Raw genomic sequence first — 9142 nt, 5'->3', positions numbered from 1 at the left:
TATCAACTTATTCATTAACTCTTAAGTTATTTAAACTTATAAATAACACTATTAAACTATATTTAAATCAAATGATACCTTTTAATAGTGAACTCCAGATTTCTATTCAAAGATTTTTTCATAAATCTTTATAATTAAGTTTAAAAAGTATATTAACAAGTTATTCAATACTAACAAAAATCTTACCAATATAAATTCTTTTTATTTTAAAGAATCAAAAAAAATTACCTTGTTTACAAACTTCCTTTAAAGATTTTGAAATAATTTCCTCGAAAGTTTTTTGTGCATTTTTCTTTGATCCATCGACAAACTCATACATAGCTAGTGCCAATAGCTTAACTTATAAAAACAACTGAAAAACAAGTTGATAATGTTTAAAAATTTTTAAGTATATTTATTTAAAAAATGATTGAAATATATCTTAAGTTGTTCTTTTAAACACTTAAAATACCCTGTAATACAGCTAAAAAACTCTTAAGTGTTTAAAAAATATATAACTAGAAAAGTAATAAACTGTAGTATCTTAATGTAACAAGTCTATTGTGATGAAACATATCAACATAAAAAATATTTTTTAACACGTCTCTTAAGCTTATACAAAAGTAATGTTTCAGTCATATGTGAAATATTAAATGCTATAGATTGTTACACTAGAATAGTTTAGAATTTTTGTTGTTGGGCAAGGAAATGCTATTTTTTATTTAAATTATTGAGAGTTGTGTTTATTACATTTAGCAGTTGCCATTGTTTTTAAAATATAAACTAATAACAAACCAGACGTTTTAAGTATTTTGTTAAGTTTAGGTATTAAGATTTACCAATCAGTATTTATTGCGGCTCTCCTATGATAAAATAAAAAAAAAAAAAAATTAAAACTGTTAGGGGGATTATAGCAAGGGTCTGCAGGCTAGAGGTGCTCGAGGGCCAATTTTAAATTTGAAACATGTTCAGGGCAGCAGTTTTAGTTTTAGTCAAACATTTTAAACTATTTAGCTTCAATCAGTCTCATTCTTAAGTTTAAACTATATATGCATATAGGGCTTATTATTAAATGATAAAATTGAGATTTTGTCATAAAAAAATAATTATCTGTCTAATTAACTATTAATTTCATACTTAGTAATTTAACTACTTATTTTACAATAACTAGCGCGAACAAACGAGCTTAGACTGTAAATTTAGGTCATTTTTTCCAATTGTCTATATCAGTCTAATTTTATAATTTAGTTATACTCTTTACTTAATGTTAAGTAACTTGATAAAACCTAAGTTTTTCAAAATGAAAATTAACAGAAAAAATAACTTGTATTATAAAAAAATTTCTCAACATTAACAATTAATGTTTAAACTTTTCAAAAAGCTGTTTATTTTTCAAACAGGGCCACATTTTTAGAAAATAAATTTAATCCAAGTAATCTAACTTGAGTTTTTTAAAATTTAAATTCATAAAGGCTAATAAAACAGAATAATACTAATAAGTATTATAACCATTGCTTTTATAGTGATTACACAAGTACTTAACTACTTGGTTGGAATATTTTTAAAATTTTTAGACTTAATTATATTTGTGGCTATTATCTGAATTAGCTTTAGATTTGCAATAAAAAAGTTTTAACTAGATAGATTTTCAAAACAAAAACAATTACCTTAAGGTATACTAGCTAATTCAAAATGTTAAAATGTTCTAAACTTGTGACACCCTATATAGTATAACTATTACAAAAAGTAATAACATAATACAATACACAATAAAAAAAAATTAATAACAATGAATTAAATCAATTTTACAGAACCAAAATGTAAAAAAAGACTACTCCCAATAAATCAAAGTAAAACTAACTTTTAACTTTAAATAAGCTAAAGAATAAACTAATAAAAAAACTAATAGCTAATAAAAGTACAAAAAAGCAAACAAAAGTATTTAAAGTTTTAACAGCCCTAATCTAACTATTTGACAACCATTTTAAGTACAGGTATATGGAAGTATAGATAAAACTAGAGCAAAAAATTTTTGATATTTTGCAATACACAATCAATAAAGTTAACTAAAAATTTATTAATATAATTTTTAAGTAAAAAAATTGTAAAACAATTACTCATGTACTAATTTTATAACCTAATAAATCCAAAAATAGCCCAAGCAAAGTTAAAAGTATTTTAACAGAAACTTTAGAAGCAGGAAAGATGTTTGTAGATTTAAACAACATCCACAAAGTAAATAATCGGGATCAAGGTATGTTATTGGTAAGGTTATTTAGAAACCAAATTCATGTTTCAAGATATTTCTAAAACAAAACAAAATTCACAAAATAAAGAATCCGGATCCAGCAAGATCCTAATAAGTAGGGCCATTAAATCACTAGTTATAAAAGTTAAATACTTGAAAATGACAAAACCTTCATAAATTAAAAAAACAGGAAAAGTACTATTTTTGAAGTAACATAAACTAGACTTATTTAAAATAAAAAACAAACTTACCTTATTTTTTATTAAAAATCAAAAATTGAATCAGCTTCAGTTTAAAAAACTTTTGAGTTTGAACTGATCTACAGCATATATAAATTAAGTTTATCTATATGAATAAGGTAGGAGCTATTTAAATAAAAAAATCTAAAATGAAATGGTAATATGCTAGGGCTAGTAGGGTACAATAAATGATATAAGAGATGAGATGAGGAAGATGAAATATATGTTTATCCTTGTCAAGGGTGAAAACCAAGGACATAAAAAACCCTTGATGGGACCATAAAGAATTTCAAAAACTCAATAGTTGAGTCACTTGAATTCGTTAATAGTAAATTTTGAAAATGTTGGTGAAAAATTTTGAAATGAAACACATAACATTTGTTGGAAAATGAAAAAAAAAAGCTAAATTTATTTTTAAAACAAGTAAATAAGGAATGAATGAATAACTCTTTATACATTTATTTTATTAAAAAAGGCTAAAGGCCAACAGTATAATTATAAGTAAGGTTGAAGAGAAAGGTGGTGAGAAAATTATTGAACTAGCTTTGGAAATACACCAAAAAGTAGAACAACAAATTGAAATAGATGAAATTTTGTCTGTTTATAGATTGAAAAATGAAAAAAAAAATCACAAGAAGGAAGTACAATATTTGAATAGTAGAAGAGTTTCAATCCCATAGTTGTCACAGATCAAGCTGAGAAAAATTTCCTGTCTTTTCCTGACTTTTTACTAGAATTTTTTTGAATTTTCTAAATCAAACTCTTAGTTTAAACTTATTCTAAAATACATAATCTCACACTTGAAAATTTAAAGCAATCAACTTTATTTTAATATAGGTTAAAACTACAGTTTTATGCTGAATTTAATCATCAAACTTCAACCACATCACTTGAACCATATGTGTATGTTTAATGTATTTTAGATAAACAGCTCTATCAGCAAAATATTTATATTATACCTTATAGACAAAGCTTGTCCATTATTATTTCAGCAAGATGTTTTTTTGAAATGTGGTCCAAGGCCAAAATTTATCATGTGAGACAATTTTGTTCGGGCCATCTGACATGTCTGTGCTATTGCACTGTCAGGAAACATTTTTTTGTTCAGCTCCGCCAGTTTTTTACACGAACTGGCTGAGTAATTGTGCTTGACAGTGTGTAATGCTCATAAAATTTCAGCGGTTGTGGTTTGTGACTTACTTACCAAACCTATTGATGGGCTTACACCACTGCTCTCACAACTTGCTACTCTGTCGCTACTCTCACCACTTACCCCACTGGAGCTTGATTAAAGATTATAGAATAATTATTAGATTCGGTGAACTCCTAGCCTTTTATTTTATGTCCAGCTCCATTCATATGAACAGTGAGTGCTTTTTTTTTCATATTTTACAGTAACAGAGTTCATGAACACCACTTGCATTTAAACTTTTTTGTGTATATCACAGTTTCACTATGGAAGTTTCCTTGCTTCAGATCATTAATACTAAAAAGCTAACAAAATCTGCTTGTTCAACTAGGGTACTTGTACAATATGTTAATAGAAAAATTTTGCAGTTTTATAAAGGATATTTAAATTATTTATACCAGATAAATCGTTGGAAATTATATTATTTTGTAAATTTCTAGGAAAATTTTATACTTTTTTCTTATTTTAAAGGATTTTTAATTAATTTTTACCATTTAAAGGCTTTGGAAAATAAGGAAAGTTGTAAAATTAAAGTGACAAATCTGACTTTTTTTTTAATCAAATTTTCTGACTTTTGTCAATTATCTTAATTTTTCCTGACTTTTCCTGATTTCCTGACTTTTCCTGACAATGTGGCAACCCTGGAATCTAGAAAAAAAATTTAAAATAATAAAAAAATATGTCAAGTGTAGAGTTTAAATCTACAAATGGGTTACCAAGAGAGGTTTACATTTATGAAAACCTTATACACTGAAATCAGAAAATTTTTACTGTAGCAAACCAGTTCAAAAACGAAAACAACTAGAAATTAATCTGGACTATAAATGTAACTTATCACTTGAGAAAAAATGAAGAGTCTAAAATATTTCCAGTAGGAACAGAAGAAGATACTGAAGATTACACATACAAGAAGATACAGAAGAGTACAAAAACTTAATTCAAAAACATTTCAAGTAAAATAGCATATTAAAACAAACATATTCTTATATCTGTTATTTGGAACGGGTCTAAGTTGCACAAAAACTAAATTGCACGAAGTTACTAAATTACACGAGAAGACTAAATTGCATGGGTGCACAAAATTGCTCGGAACCAAAGTTGCACGAAGCAAAATTTGCACTATTTACATTTGTGCATGGGAGAAAAAATACAGATTGATAAAAATATTAAACAAAAATAGCTTAATAGATAAATAAAAAAATTCTGACCAAGGGTAAGGGTTATGGGTAACAGTAATAGTAAAAAAAATATAAAAAAATAACTACTAAAAAATTAATAAAAAACTAAAACTAATTAAAAAAAATGTTTTTAAAGGCTACTGACCGAAGGTAAGGGGTAACAGAGTTAATAAAAAAAATAAAAAAAATTAAAATTAACAAAAAATAAAAAAAAAATAGAAAAAATAAAAAAACTAAATATAAAAAAACTTGCCTACCGAGGGTAAGGGTTAGGGGTAACAGTGATAGTAAAATTAATAGTAAAAAAAATTAATAAATATAGAAAATAAAAAATTGTTTTTAAATTGTTTTTAAATAACTTAAGAAAAAGACAACTCCTGAAAAAATGTCTCTGTGCAGTTTTATTTTTGTGCTATTTTATTTCTCGTGCAAAAGTATATTCGTGCAATTTTGTGAATACCTGCCATTTTTTTTCCCGTCGTGCATTTATGTAGCTCGTGCAAATTTTACAGCTACCCCTGTTAATTATTGTTTTTTTAAAGAAATACCATTTAGCTTATAAATAAGTCTGATCTAGAAAAACTTACTTTTATTTTTAAAAGTTTTTAATAAAGATATATTTCCATTTAGTTAGATTATTAACACGGAACTTTTCTTAATGAACAATAACAACATAAATTGAAAATTTAATTTTAATATTAAACCAACTATTTTTAGTACCATTTACCTCTCTACTCAGAACTTTTATGCTGAAGAGAACACAAATTTTAGTGAAAAATGCTCAAGTTTTCTTCATATATATAAGAAGTATTTACTGTTACTTTCACTCCTTGAGGATTTATATTTTTTTTCTAATATTATAGTTTTATGTAATAAAAAAATAATAAAAACAGCAGCATAAATTTTATATAATTGAAAAACTACAGTTTACACTTTGTAAACTCTGAAACCAGATTTGGTGGCATGCTTATATACATCAAAAACTCAATTTCATATCCAATAAGACAAGACATCAAATTTACTTGCATTTAATATGAATCATTATGGCTAGAAATATTTGTAGAAATAAACAATAGTAACAGTAAAAAAATCTTAGTAGGGCTAATATATAGACTTCTAGGAAATGCATTCCTGAATTTAATTAAATATATCTTATATTTTCATTGAAAAATAAATAGTTATAAAGATATATGTATTTTCAAAAACATAATTATAAACTCTTTAAATAATAACTTTACTCAGTGAAAAGTTACTTAATAGTTTTGGTCTCACAAATTTATTTAAAGTATCAACTAGGGTAAATATTATGGAAAATACATTTTTATTGTTCATCACCGCAAAAAATAACTAAAACTTTTCTATACTATCAGATATACCAGATTATTTTCCACTTTATATCAAATTTAAAAATTACAATTTAATCAAAAACATATACGATAAAAATAAAATAAGCATATTTAAAACGTTTCAAAAATTTACACCTACAAAACCTTAACTGATGTTCCTCACATTCTAAACAGACATAAAACAGACAAAACTATATCTCTAAAAACGCCTTAAATACTAAACTTGTTTAATAAATAGACAAAACGAGATAAAGTACTAACCTAAATTATTCTAACTAAAAATTTTCTAAAGCTAAACTAAAACTAAAATTTAAAAACTGGGTAGCAAAAGTAATACTAAAGTTCATAAAAAGATGAAATAAGTTTTACAAAAACCTTTGCAAAAAGACTTTTATTTACCAAGTTAAACCGAAAGAATACAAAAAATATAGAAAAAACTTACAAAAGCCATAACAAGTTTAAAAATGCATACTACAAAAATATGCTAGAAAGAGGGTTGACACTTGTTTTTATCAAAATTTTTCCAGGTTTTTAAAAGTAGAATATTTTTGGTTTACTTTTAGTTTTAAGTTAAGTTTTATGTAAGAAACTTTGTTAAATAGTATAAAAACATTAAAAGGATACTTTTAAGTTATTTTGAATATGTTTTTTAGAAAAAAAATTATTGATGATTACAAAAAAATCTTTTATATATGGTAGATATTTTGCATAAAATCAAAACTTTACTACTGAAAATGATAAAATTGTTATAAATTTCAGGTTTTTCTAGTCATTTGATCAAAATTCCAGGTTTTTTCCAAAATGTTTAAAACTCAAGGTTTTTTCAAGTTTCCAGGTAAAGTGGCAACCCTGTAGAAAAATCTTTTAAAAATACATCTAAAGTTTGGAAAGTTATAAGGTATGCATGTAGATCAGGGTTTCCGAAAGTAAGCACAATTGCCCCCCTTAGCAGCTATGAGGAGCAAAAAGGCTAAAGAAAGGCATGAGCTAATAATTTGAAACTTAAACTAGATCAGGATTCCCACTTTTTATGAAAAATTTTATCCAGGTTTTTAAAAGTTTCTTCGAGGTTTTTAAAAGTACAAATTTCTTGATCTGTTTTTAGTTTTAAGTTAAGTTTAAGGTAAGAAACTGTGTTGAATAGTATAAAAACATTGAAAGATACAGTAAAGTTACTTTAAATGTGTTTTTTAATGAAAAAGTTTTTGATGATGACAAACATTTTTTATTTATATATAGATTTTTTAAGTCGAACCAAAATTTTACTACTGAACATGTGAAATTTGTTAAAATTCCAGATTTTTCCAATTTTTTTAGTGATTTTTGCTTTAAATTCCAGGTTTTTTTTTTTCAAAATTTCTCAATTTCAAAGTTTTTCTTTATTCTTCAGCTTTTTTTTGCCGAAATTTTCATGTTCCAAGTTTTTCAAGGTTTTCTAGGTTTTCAGGTAAAGTAGCAACCCTGTATACATAAATGAGCCATAAAACACTGTAATAAAAATACTTCAAAAAAAAAAGTTTTATAAATAGTTTGATATAAAATTAACTTATAAACAATTTGAATTGAAGTGAAAAACACTTTAAATTTTTTCATAATTTGAACTAAAATAAGTTAAAAGAGCTATGGAACAATTAAATATCTTTTAATTTAAAACTCTTAAATTTACACCAAAAAATATGGAATTATACTACAGCACAGTTCTACATATAAGTCTCATAAAATTTTTAAAAAGATTTCAAGAACAATTCTATATATAACAATTCAAGTCACCGTGTTTCTTATTACTTTAATTTAATTCATTTGTATTTACACGGTTCATTGGTTAGGCTAATTTTGTAAAACTCAACATTCAAAATTAAACAACAGAGTAGCATACAAAAGACTTATCGTATTAGAAAGTAATAAGTAACATCCCTAACAGATAGAAAAAAGGAAGCTATTTTCCACTTGGGTAAGATGTCAATCAAAAATCTTATACAAAAATATATAGTAAAAAAACTATAAAAAAAAAAATTAACATTTGAAAGCAGACTTCAACAAAGAAGATAAACCTCTAGGCTTTGGTGAAAATCAGAGATGTCACAATTTTTTTTTGTTTGATGTTACAGAAACTGAAATGTCTAATATTATCAATAGTTTAGATCCAAATAAAGCCAGTGGTGAGGGTTGTATATCTGTAAAGATTCAAAAAAAATAACGAATTTATATCTCCAATACTGAGTGAATTAATTAAACAAGCATTTTATAAACCCGTATATTTAAATAGCCTCAAACTTGCAAATGTAGTACTAATTTTTAAAACAGGATTAAATATTATCATTAAACTATAGACCCACTTCACTTCGATCTTCAATAGAACGAAGCCGTTCTCAAAAGCTTCTTGACCTGCAGAAAGTTCAGAAAAGCAGATTTGATCAGAACCACTCAAAGCACAATGTCGTTAACGCTTGAGCGCTTTCTTATTTTCCTTCTCATTTCACAAAACCACTGGTATGAAGTTGCAAGATATCTTGATGCAAAGCTAAACCTTCATTGCCTTGCTCGGAAACGGGTCGTTGATGAAAAAATGTTCTAGCAAAACCATCTCTTGTCTCGTGACAATTGATCTCTGATTATTTTTTATAGACTATATTAACAATATTTATTCATAGTTTTATTGAATACATACAAAAAAGACAAACAATGACTAAAAAAAGTTCAAGGTCTTCTTGACACAACGACCTCCCGGTCAAATAACAGGTTAAACAGATTAATAACAAAAAGCATCATTTCACTAAAATGTAATTTTGATAATCTCTCTTTTAAAATTTTGCCAAGTTTATATCTTATTAAAATTTATTAATCTAAAAACTGTTCTTTATACTCCATTTCCAAAAAATTTGAAAAAAAAAATTAAGTATTTTTGATGTTGAAATTCACTAAAATCTTTTTGTGGTTATTATTGTAATGTTTGTGTATACCAG

Source organism: Thalia democratica, chromosome 4 (genome assembly GCF_965202585.1).
Source record: "Thalia democratica chromosome 4, ktThaDemo2.hap1.1, whole genome shotgun sequence".
Taxonomy (NCBI): Eukaryota; Metazoa; Chordata; class Thaliacea; order Salpida; family Salpidae; genus Thalia; species Thalia democratica.
The sequence above is the reverse complement of the archived record's forward strand: the minus strand, read 5'-3'. Positions refer to the sequence as shown.